Source organism: Vulpes lagopus, chromosome 10 (genome assembly GCF_018345385.1).
Source record: "Vulpes lagopus strain Blue_001 chromosome 10, ASM1834538v1, whole genome shotgun sequence".
Lineage (NCBI taxonomy): Eukaryota > Metazoa > Chordata > Mammalia > Carnivora > Canidae > Vulpes > Vulpes lagopus.
This window is the reverse complement of record NC_054833.1, coordinates 74,281,097-74,293,978: the sequence shown is the minus strand read 5'-3', so window position 1 is coordinate 74,293,978 and position 12,882 is coordinate 74,281,097. Positions and strand designations below refer to the sequence as shown.

At 43.2% G+C, this 12,882-nt stretch overlaps 1 pseudogene; it reads left to right on the top strand.

Moving 5' to 3' along the window:
* The first annotated feature begins 6,643 nt into the window (after positions 1 to 6,643).
* LOC121500422 lies at positions 6,644 to 8,148 on the top strand (annotated as a pseudogene).
* The last annotated feature ends 4,734 nt before the right edge of the window (positions 8,149 to 12,882 follow it).

Sequence of the window (12,882 nt, the reverse complement as noted above, 5' to 3'; positions counted from 1 at the left end):
TTTTTATTAATTCTGACATGTTATCCAAACAAAATTTGGACTTGGAAATAAAAGAGGCAAGGTTTCAAGTCTTCCTATTTTGTGGAAGGAGGGATAACCAAAATGGCTTTAGCTGTAACACTTAACAATAGCCTGTAATGGAGATAATATTGGCGGCCTTCCACCTCATCTGTGTGGGGACAGGCCACAAAGAAGGTCTTCGAAGCTGTGGTCTCCAGGATGTACCAGTTGGTGGGCCAGATACTCCAGTGAGTAGGGTGTGTAGTCAAGGTGACATGGATGTGTCAGGTAGCCGGCCAGCTGTCTGCGCTGACTCAGGCCTTGGAACCAATAGGCTGCTTGAGGTTCCAGCAGCAGTACCACCCCCCTCCTTGAAGGTCAAAGGCCTCACAGATTTGCTTGGCTTCTAAAGAAAAAAATTTGGTTACAGAATTTTCTGTTATAAAGTTACTTCTGCTAGGCTTTGTGCTTATTTAAACTCCTTGGGCTTACAGCTCTTCTACAACTAAGAAATGGAAACACTTGCATGTGAATTACAGAGAAAGCTGCAAAGCTAGTGAAATTAAAAACATTAATATAGCCATATGCACAATGTTGGTCTTCTGGAATTTAATAGTGGTTCACAGCATGATTATGAACAGGCTGTCTAGAATTATGCCTGCCTTTGGGAGAGACCTAATTCTCACGGGGCATTTCTCTCTTCACATCAACTTAGAAACCTCTCAGTGTGCCAAGACAGAAGCAGCTCTGATACTGAGGAGGAGACCCTACAAGATGCTTCTAGTAGGCTTTTTCCCTCATCTTCTCCAAATTTAAAACAAAATTCAGTAGTTCCCAAGAACATGTGGATTCCCCCCAGATCCACTCTGAAAAATTATGAACTCTGCGAGCAAACTGTGAAGAAATTAACACAGCAGCAATTGGATGCAGGAGGTGAATCTCAAAAGCAAGAATCTTGCTGCCTCATCCAGGTCGATGGTGTGGTGCTGCCCACTCCAGCCCCAGGGCCCCTCTTACCTCTGTCAGGGCTTTAGGACCAGAAGAATTTGTGTTGCAAGCAGACCCCGGGTACACCAGGGGCAGAAAGCTCATGGGTCTTCAACAACATTCATCATCATCCTCTGTTCATGCTTCCAGTGATACCAGATTTGAGCATGGCTGCCTGGCAGTGGATCTCTCCAGACACGGATAGGGCTCTGCTGGGAAGAAAGATACTACGTCAAACTCTCTGCCATCCAAGAATTTATAGTCTCATTAGGGAAATTTTAATTTAAAAAATTGCATGGGCTCAAGAGACCGCCAAAACAAGTTTAAAAATTAATTCCAGGCAATAGAAATTTTTAAGAGACCATAAGTGCTTTACCCCGTCTCATTACACTTCCCCATCCAGCCTGTCTGGACTGGCAATTCTCTGTATTGTACTCCTTCCCTCTGCCTTCACCCACAGGCTGCTCCCACAAGACCCTTCAAGACCCTTCTCCCCATTATCACCTGGAAATGCCTTCCACTGAGCAGCTAGCGTCCCCTCCTCCAGGAAGCTGTCCCTGATGCTGAAGACCTACAGCCCTGTTTACTCTCCTCAGCTCCAGGCTGGAGGCAGGCAGTCAGTAATTGGAGGGTCACATTGGTGAGACCTGGAAAACTGGTGGTCCCTTAGAGATAGCAGGGTACTTGGTTGGAGCCTTTTTTTTTTTTTTTTTTTTTTTTGAGTAACCTCTACCCCCACATGAGGCTCAAACTCACAACCCTGAAGATCAAGAGTCGCCTACTCTGACCCAGCCATGCTGTCTGAGTTCAGGCTTGGCCCAACCTGGCAAGCTGCTGAGATGGCAGGTAATAGTCTATTAGTTCCAAAAGCCTGCTAGCTAAGTGGAGTCTAATAATGATAAGCTATTAGTTTTCTAGACAAGCACTTAAAAAAAAGGTCCTGGGATCCCTGGATGGCTCGGCGGTTTAGCCCTGCCTTCAGCCCAGGGCATGATCCTGGAGACCCGGGATCGAGTCCCAAGTTGGGGTCCCTGCATGGATCCTGCTTCTCCCTCTGCCTGTGTCTCATGAATAAGTAAGTAAAACCTTAAGGAAATATTTATTTATTTATTTATTTATTTATTTATTTATTTATTTATTTATTTATTTAAAAAAAGGTCCTGAAAATGGAGTGTCCATACTCTTACCTGCACTACCAACCTGATTTTTCTTAATATTCCACATGAAAAAAGAAATAAGTGGTGTTTTGGAAAGGGCTCAATTTTCTTGGGCAATGACTTTGTGCCCGCCCCATGTGATCATACACTTTTTTCATGGCTTCCATGGGTCTTTGCCTTTCTCTCCTTCCTGCTTCCTTCCTTCCATCTCATGGAGCCAGAGCTAGAAATGAAAACAGCGTCACAGCAGAGCCTGTTGTCCCCTTTGTGTGCCAGAGAGGTGGTCATAGAGCATAGATTTTGACACCAGGGGAGGCTGGAAACCTTACTGGCTTCAGTCCTGCTGCTCTGAGAGCCCCCTCCTTCCTGTTTACATTTAATGGTGCTATTTCTTCATTCAATTATCTTAAGTGTATTTATTTTAACTTCTTTTAGATTGTTCTAGTAGCTTTACTTTAGGAATGAGTTCTACTTAAGTATGTAGATTGTACTTAAGTGGCATTGGACTTCCTCACTTGTATTATAAATTCTGCTCAAGAGATTTCTCCTTACTTGACTTGGTTTGTGAAGGTCTCCATTTGGTTGCCTCTGCCCAGGTTCTATTTTGGGTTCCCTAATTCTAGATAATTTTATATTTTACTGGATTAGCTTGGATTTTGCCATCCTGAGAATACAGCTCCCACATGTATGTGGACTCAGGATTTCAGTTTCCTGTTTCCAGTCTGGGAGGGCTGTCTTCTAGCTAAGAACGTGGGCTAATGGAAGGACGTTTGTGGATGGACAGCCAGATCCTGCTTCTCATTAAATGCCACGCTTGGGGGCGCCTGAGTGGCTCAGTCATTTAAACGTCTGCTCAGGTCATTATCTCTGGGTCCTGCATCAGGCTACCTGCTCTGTGATGAGTCTGCTTCTCCCTCCATCTGTGCCCCTCCTGCTTGTTCTCTCTCTCAAATAAAATCTTTTAAAGAAGAAATAAATACCAGGCTTGGCATTTTTAATCCTAGTCCCTACAGACTATGTATTCCTCTCCAGTCCTTGTATGGGCTATGCAACCTCAACTACTACTCTATGTATCTGATACTACGGAACCCCCCTTCTTTGCCTTATAGACACGTATTAAAATATTTTATTTTTTTTAAAAAAGATTTTATTTATTCATGACAGACACACACAGAGGGAGAGAGGCAGAGACACAGGTAGAGGGAAAAGCAGGCTCCATTCAGGGAGCCCCACGTGGAACTTGATCCTGGGTCTCCAGGATCCGGCCCTCGGCTGAAGGCGGCGCTAAACCGGTGAGCCACCCGGGCTGCCCTAAAATATTTTAAAACTCAAGTATTTTAAATATTCTAGCCAGCATTTTTATGCATTAGGCACAGAAAGTAGTGTTTTCAAATATGCCCAGTCTACATCTTTTTTTTTTTTTTTAAAGATTTTATTTATTTATTCATGAAGGACAAAGAGAGACAGAGACAGAGATGAGGGAGAAGCAGGCTCCACGCAGGGAGCCCGACGTGGGACTCGATCCCGGATCTCCAGGATCAGGCCCTGGACTGAAGGCAGCGCTAAACCGCTGAGCCACCCGGGCTGCCCCCAGTCTACCACCTTGACCTAAATTTTTAACTAGAAGTTATTTTTAATAAAATACTGCTTTTTTATATTAATTTTTTTTAAGAGAGGGAGGACGGAAGGGGAGAGACAGAATCTTAAGCAGGCTCCACACCCAGCACAGAGCCTGAAATGGTGCTCGATCTCACAACCCTGAAATCATGACCTGAGCAGAAATCAAGCTTAACCAACTGAGCCACCCAGGTGCCCCTAATATTAATTTTTAAGTAATCTCTTTACTCACCTTTTATTTTTCTAGTAGGTTTAAGCTGGGTTGTTTTTTTTCTTTTTTAGTTGTACAGTCATAAGCTCATAAATAATGACAGTTTTGCAACTTCCTTTCTATTAATTACACATTTTAATTCAGTCTTTGTCTAATTGCCTTGGTAGGAACTTCTAGAGCAATAGTCAAGAGTATTAGTACTATTAGCTCCTCTCATACCTGATTTGATCAGAAATGCTTCTAGTGTTTTAGCATGAATCACATCCTGGCTTTGGTTTTGAGAAATATTTTCATTAAAATAAAGGAATACCTTTCATTTTCTTTTTTCATTTTCATTTTTTAAAGGATTTTATTTTTAAGTAATCTCTGTACCCCGTGTGGGGCTCAAACTTACAACAAGAGTCACACGCTCTACTGACTCAGCCAGCCAGATACCTCATTTTGGTTTTAGTAAGAGGTTTATAAGGAGGAATGGGTGTACAAATTTTAACAAAGGCATTTTTATTTTTATTTTTTTTAATATTTTATTTATTTATTCATGAAAGACACATGGAGAAAGGGGGCAGAGACATAGGTAGAGGGAGAAGCAGGCTCCCTGAAAGGAGCCCGATGTGGGACTCGATCCTGGATCCTGGGATCATGCTCTGAGCTGAAGGCAGATGCTCAACCACTGAGCCACTCAGGCGACCCAACAAAGGCATTTTTAATAGTAAAAGCAATCATGTTTCTCTCTTATAAAATATAAAATCAATTTATATTACTAAATCTCCTAATATGGAATCATCCTTGGATTCCTTGATTGCTGAAACAAACCTTATTTGGTTTTGGTGTTATTCTTTTAATGTACTGCTGGTTTGGTTTAATGTATACAATTTATATGTGGTTTTTGTGTGTATGTGTATATTTAAATTGTTTTCAGCTCTTTCCAAGTAAAACTAGTCTGCGGTTTTGTCTTTATTAGGTTCTCAGATCAGTGGTTTGTCAATTTTGTAAAATGAATTATTTCCTTTACTTCCCTGCTTTTGAGTAGTTCAAACAGCATCCCAAAGAATTCATTCGATTTTTAAAGATTCACATGTGAAATGATCTGGGACTAGATTAGGTGGGATGAATGGAGCCCCAGAGGGTCAGGAAAGTATTAGGAGTGGAAGGGTGTGGCTGAAAGTAACCATAGAGGTCCTGAGGAGAGAAGGGAAAAGAAGAGTTGAGGATGAAACTTTTTTTAAATTAAGGTTTGAATTTTAATTCCACTAGAGTTAACATATAGTGTTGTATTAATTTTAGGTGTACAATATAGTGATTCAGCAGTTCCGTACATTACTCAGCACTCACCTCCACAATCGCACCCCTAATCCCCATCATGCATTTCCTCTATCCCCCTACCCACCTCCCCTCTGGTAACCAGCAGTGTGTTCTCTCTCTCTCTCCCTCCCTCCTTCCCTCCCTATCTTCCCTTTCCCCTTTCCTCCTCTCCCCCTTTTTTCCCCTTTGCACGTTTGTTTCTTACATGTGAGTGAAATCATACGGTATTTGTCTTTCTTTGACTTATTTCACTTAGCATAATACCTTCTAGATCCATCCATGTTGTTGTAAATTGCAAGATTTCATTCTTTTTTATGGCTGAGTAATATTCTATTGTGTATACATACCACATCTTTATCCATTCATCTTTTGATGGACACTTGGGCTGTTCCCGTGTAATTTGGCTATTGTAAATAGTGCTGCAATAAAATAGAGCTTAGTACTGCAATAAAATAAAAATAGAAGTGCATGTATCCCTTTGAATTTGTGTTTTTGTATTTTTTAGGTAAACAGTGCAATTATTGGATCTTAAGGTAGCTCTATTTTTAACTCTTTGAGGAACCTCCATACTGTTTTCCACCGTGGCAGCACCAGTTTGCATTCCCACCAGCAGTGAGGGGGAGGGTTCTTATTTCTCCACATTCCACACATCCTCTCTAACATTTGTTTCTTGTGTTGTTGATTTTAGCCATTATGAGAGGTGCGAGGTAATAACTCATTACAGTTTTGGTTTGCAATTCCTTGAGGGGAAGTGATGTTCAGCATCTTTTCATGTTTGTGTTGGCCAGAGGATGAAACCTTTTTTTTTTTTTTAAAGACTATTTATTCATGAGAGACAAAGAGAGAAGCAGAGACAGGCAGAAGGAGAAGCAGGTTCCTCGCAGGGAGCCTGATGTGGGACTCGATCCCTAGACCTAGGATCACACCCTGGGCTGAAGGCAGATGCTCAACTGCTGAGCCACCCAGGCATCCAGAGGATGAAACCTTTTAAAAGAACTGGAAAAAAAAAAAAAGAAAAGAAAAGAAAAGAAAAGAAAAGAAAAGAAAAGAAAAGAAAAGAAAAAGAAAAAAAGAAGAAGAAGCCTGAGGGAGAGACCAGGGTGGGGGATGGTGGTGGCGAGGGTGGCGACTACCCTGAGGACCCTGAAGCCCTCTGGCACTCCGTCTAACCGGCCTGCATCCTGCACCCGTCCCTCCTCGTTCACGCAGGCCCCTCGAGGCTGGCCTTAGGCGGTGCAAGGGGGCTGCTGCCATCTTCCCTGCTCCCTACTCCTTCCTCTGCTGCTGGAAGCTGGCAGCAGCTGGAGAAGGGAGCAGTGCCCGGGCTGTGAAGGGGGATGGAGGCGGTGGGGAAGGGGGTCCGGCCACTATGGACGACTAGGCATTCACCAAGGAGCTGCACCAGTGGGTCAAGCAGCTGAATGGAGAATGATAATCAGGTAGGTCCCTTTTCCTTGACAAAAAGGCTAAGGAAATTTTAACAAAAGACTCAAAAGTGCAGGAGGTTCATTTTCCTGTTATTCTGTATGGAAATATGCATGACCAATTCCATGATCTTTTTTTTTCTTTTTAAGATTTTATTTATTTATTCATGAGAGACACACACAGAGAGAGGCATAGACATGGGCAGAGGGAGAAGCAGGCTCCATGCAGGGAGCCCGATGCGGGACTCAATCCCGGGTCTCCAGGATCAGGCCCTGGGCTGAAGGTGCGCTAAACCGCTGAGCCACCCAGACTGCCCCAATCCCATGATCCCATGGAACTCTTTAGAATTGGTAGACTATCCCCAGGTACAAACTATCTATCTCTTCATGGGCGACTATGTGGACATAAGCTATACTCAGTGGAGGCTGTGACTGTCTTGTGGTCTTTTTTTTTTTTTTTTAATTTTTATTTATTTATGATAGTCACAGAGAGAGAGAGAGAGAGGCAGAGACACAGGCAGAGGGAGAAGCAGGCTCCATGCACCGAGAGCCCGATGTGGGATTCGATCCCGGGTCTCCAGGATCGGGCCCTGGGCCAAAGGCAGGTGCCAAACCGCTGCGCCACCCAGGGATCCCCCAAATTTTTTTTTTAATTTTTATTTATGATAGTCACAGAGAGAGAGAGAGGCAGAGACACAGGCAGAGGGAGAAGCAGGCTCCATGCACCGGGAGCCCGACATGGGATTCGATCCCGGGTCTCCAGGATCGCGCCCTGGGCCAAAGGCAGGCGCCAAACCGCTGCGCCACCCAGGGATCCCCCTGTCTTGTGGTCTTAACGGTGTGTGACCTACAACACACTGCAGTATTGAGAAGAAACCGTGAAAGCCGACAAATTACCCAAGTATATGGCTTCTATGATGAATGTCTATGAAATTATGGAATTGGCCAAAGTGTGGAAATATTTTACAGATCTATTTGATTATCTTCCACTCACAGCTTTAGTAGATGGGCAGATATTTGGCCTCCATGGTGGCCTCTCTCCATCCCTAAATGGACTGGATCATATGAGAGCCTTGAATCATTAACAGGAAGTTCCACAGGAGGGCCTATTGTGTGATCTGTAGTGGTTAGATCCAGATGATCGTAGTTGGTGGGATATTTCACTACCTCGTCCTGGCTGTATATTTGGACATTTCTGAAACATTTAGCCATGCCAGTGGTCTCACACTGGTTTCTCGAGCTCACCAGCTTGTAATGGAGGAATACATTGGTGTCTGGATCAGAGTGTGGTTACCATTTTTAGACACCCAGTTACTGTTATTGTTGTGGGATGCCAGCTGCTATTGTGGAATTAGATGACACTTTAAAATACTCGTTCCCTCAGTTTGACCCAGCACTTCGTGGTGGAGAGCCTCATATTACCCAGTGTACCCCAAACTACTTCCTGTAAATTCCTCCTGGGAAATATCTGCCTTTGTATGAGAAAGTATACCGGCTTTAAAAACAAAGCCAAAAAAAGCAACAGTAATCTATGTATTTCTTAACAAATGGGGATCTGCCTTGGCATTAAACTGTATCATGGACTAAAATGTGCCGTGCTAATGATGAGCATTTAGCACAATTTTCTTTTTTAAAGATTTTATTTTTCCATTCATGAGAGAGAGAGAGAGAGAGAGAGAGAGAGAGGCAGGCTCCTGGCGAAGAGCCCCATGTGAGACTCGATCTCAGGACCGACCCTGGATCACTACCTGAACCGAAGGCAGGCGCTCAACCACTGAGCCACCCAGGTGCCCCACATTTAGCACATTTGAGACTGAAATTTAGTACGGTATTATTTTCTAGATTGGTCAGTCTTAACAGTTTGCCTGCTGTATTTGTAGTAACCATTTTCCTCTGGACTGTTAAGCAAAAAAAGATTCATCTCATTTTGCATTTATTTGGAAATTTTAGTGATAGTGTTTTACTGGTATGGATTGATGGACTTGGAGTTTTATTTTATTTATTTATTTTTTAAAAGATTTTATTTATTTATTCATGAGAGAGAGAGAGGCAGAGACACAGGCAGAGGGAGAAGCAGGCTCCATGCAGGGAGCCCAACGTGGGACTCAATCCCGGGTCTCCAGGATTATGCCCTGGGCCGAAGTCACGTGCTAAACCACTGAGCCACCCAGGGATCCCCTGGAGTTTTATTTTTCAGAAAAATTCACAAGCTCACTTCCACTTAATCCATTACCCTTTTTTTATTGAAATGTATAGTTAACAGAAGAAAAGATTTTGGGAAGTGTGTTTTCATAACATTTAAAAAGGTTTCCATAAATAAATAAACAAACAAATAAATAAATAAAAGTTTCCCTTCATTTAAACTAAATTACTCTTTTATGTCGATCTGCATATTTCTGTAATATTTGTCATGACAGTGCTCTTGCTTCCTATTCAGTGTACTGAACAAATAAACTTCCATTTTAAACACAAACAAAAACAAAAAAAGAGGAACCAGAGATAGAGGCTTGAAGAACAGAGTCCTAGAAGCCAGAGGACAGAGCTGCAGCATGTGGAGAAATTAAAGAAAACTTGCCTCATTCCCACCCCCACCCCCCCTTTTTTTTTTTAAGTAAATGCTATGCCTAATGTGAGGCTTGAACTCCTGACCCTGAGATCAAGAGTTGCATGCTGAGGGGCACCTGGATGGCTCAGTTGGTAAAGCATCTGTCTTTGGCTCAGGTCATGATCTCAGGATCCTGGGGTGGAGCCCTGTGTCCTCTGGCTCCCTGCTCAGTGGAGAGCCTGCTTCTCCCTCTCCCTCTGCTCCCTGCTCCCCACTTGTGTGTGCTCGCTCTCTCAAATAGATACAATCTTTAAAAAAAAAAAAAAAAAAAAAGAGTTGCATGCTCTATGGCTGTGCCAACTAGGTGCCCCAAGTATTTTACTTTTTTAAAGTAACCCCTCATCCCCAATTCTAAATGAGTAAGTGAGTATTACAGGGCAGCACTTTATGTAGTTTCAGAAAGAATGGGCTCTCTACCCTTTCAAGATCTTTTTTTTTAATAATTTTTTTTTTAGATTTTTATTTATTTATTCATGATAGACACAGAGGGAGAGAGAGAGAGGGGGGCAGAGACACAAGCAGAGGGAGAAGCAGGCTCCATGGTGGGAGCCCGCAAGATCTCTCTATTTTATTCACAAGTAACAAATGAGATGAGAAGATTGTTGATGTGGCCGAGACTGGGAAGTCAGATCTCACTTCACCTAGTTGGATAGCATGCATCCAGTGGAAAATATTGACTGGTACTTTCTTTTGGATAACCGTCAAAGAGAAGTTAATTGGTTAAAAAACAAAACCAGGGAATGCTTCCTTAATTTCAGAAAGACAGTTTGTTATAAATTTCCTTTAAACAGAGAAGCCTCTCTCTGGTTTGGTCTTTCTCCACGTAGGGTATTGAAAATACTCAATTTGCAAAGTCTGGATGTGGTAAGCTTTTCCATGAAATGCTGTGTAAAAAGATGCTGTACAGGTCCTCAGTAAATGGTAGTCATTCCCCACCTGCCACTGCCCATAAGCATCTAGGCAAATCAGGCCTGGTGTTCCATCCTAGGGAACTATGTTCTTCCTGTTTAGAAATTAGATTAGGTGTTCTTGTCTGGGCCAGATGCATGCATGTCTCCCACACAGAAGCTGGATGCTCCCCGCACTGCTTGACCTTTCTAATGGGTGTCAGCATGCCCCCCCACCTGCTGGGCTTGCTCATTTTGCCTGATGCCTGCTACAGAATAATCACTTTGTAAGTGGCAGGGCAGGCCTCCTGCTTCCGGACTGCATACAGACCAGGAGAGGTGTGGAAAAGGTCACGGGTATGGTCCTATGTGAATTGCCCACTGGCAAATGCTCGCATAGACCATGGTAGGCTCTGGGTGAAAAGATTTTAAGCACTTATTCTAGCCTCTTGATTGAGTCAAGGCTAAACCTGTGGAGGAGAAAAACCAAAAAGCTTCCCATAGGACCAGTGACTAAAAATCCATGCCAGGAGAACAGATGGCATTATTGTGTTAGGAGGGATGGGAGTTTCCTGTTGCAAAATTATTTTCTAGCATCTTGATGAGAAATTTATAGATAAGGACCCATCAGCTGTGAACCTCCCCAGCTCTCTCCTACCTCAGTTGGGCCTCCTGACTCGTGAGAGCTGAAACCATTTACACCCCACACAGCCACTCTCTGCATTAACGTGGCTTTCTCATTCCACTGTCTTCATCAACATAAATTGACCATTTCAGGAAACTGGCACAGAAGGTAGAAGTTGAAATAACTTAAAATTGCAGAAAACACCAAAAGACAAATTTAATCCCCAAGACTTTGCTGTAAAAATGCTTCTTTTGCTGTGTGGCCATCAATCTTAAAGTATTGTGATCCTTACCTAATCCTAATCAAACCCTTTATTTAAAAATGTCTGACTGCCTTAACCCCGACTCTGAAACCTCACAAACCTCTCACTTTGCTCTCCCCTCTCTAAGATGCTAAGAAGACCAAATTTTACAGAGAGAAGAGGGAACTCAGCCATGTTTTATCAGCATGTTGTTCTGGTGGTCGTTTGGGAAAGACAGCATGTAACATGCTGTCTCATCTGTCATCTCGGCCTGTCCCCAAGTTCTGGAACTCCTTCTGACTTTGGACAAAGGGGATGGGGTTTGAGGGATCCTGGTCCAGGAGGACAAAGGCTTTGGTTTTATGCTCAACATTTATGGTCCTAGGAGATCCAGCCTCGACCTTCTATTTTAATTCAATTTATTATTGTCTACTCTTTGTCCGGTCAGAAGCTGGATAGTGGGAATTAAAATCTGGGGACACCTGGGTGGCTCAGCGGTTGAGTGTCTGTCTTTGGCTCTGGACGTGGTCCCGGAGTCCGGGATCGAGTCCCACATCGGGCTCCCTGCATGGAGCCTGTTTCTCCCTCTGCCTGTGTCTCTGCATCTCTCTCTGTGTCTTTCATGAATAAATAAATAAAATCTTAAAAAAAAAAAAAAAGCTGAAGAAATAAGAAGTCTCCCTGCTGGTGCTCAGTCCATAGCTTAATGAGGAAGAGAGATTTAAACAGATAAAATGCAATGTGGCATGTGGAACGACATGTAGAATGGTGCTGCTTAAACTGAGGCTAGGAACTGTCCCGCCCCCCTCCCCAATCAACAGTAAAACAGAAAAAATGAACCATACTTTAAAGAAAGCCCTGGCTAAAACGTGTCAAGAGACTGGCTTGACATGGGAAAAAGCACTTGCTGCTGCCCTCCTCTATGTAAGGGTGTCCCTTAGAAGCAGGGCTCAGATAGAAATTATATATGGGAAACCCACTCAGACTTGTGTAGGGGGTATTTGCCCCGACTTAGAACATGAAAATAGAATCAAATAGTATGTACAGGAGCTGAGTCAAATTTTGACAAATATCCATGAGTTTGCCTTTTATTTTTTAAATAGATTTTTAAAGAAAATTTTATTTATTTATTTGAGAGAAAGAGAGAGCAAGCATGAGTTGAGGAGCAGAGGGAGAGGGAGAAGCAGATTCTCCGCTGAACTGGGAACCTGACTTGGGTCTTGATCCCAGGACTCTAGGATCATGTGAGCTGAAGGTAGTTGCTTAACTGACAGAGCCACTCAGGTGCCCTGAGTTTGCCTTTTCTAAGACCAAGCCATTTCTTGAGGAGCCAATGAACCCTTTTCAGCCAGGCAACGGGGTCATATTAAAAGACTTGGAAGAACCAAGGACCAGAAGATCAGTTAACTGAAAAACGGACAAGTCCTTACGCTATGCTTCTAACCTCTACTTCTCCAAAACTTGGCATACAGCTGTGGATTCATCATACCACGTTAAGAAGGCACCTCCAGACAAGGACTCTTTGCAGGACTCACAACCGAGTGGATGACAACTGTGATAGAAGATCTTTTTCTTTAATCCAATTAATTAACATATAGTGTATTATTAGTTTTAGAGGTAGAGTTCAGTGATTCATCAGTTGTATATAACACTCAGTGCTCATTACATCACGTGCCCTCCTTAACGCCCATCACCCAGTTACCCCATCCCTCCACTCACTCTCCCTCCCATAGGATCTCTTAAGTATTTCTTTGCTGTCCATCTTAGGAGGAACTCAAGAAACAAAGTTCTTGGGCATCTGGGTGGCTCAGTGGTTGAGCATCTGC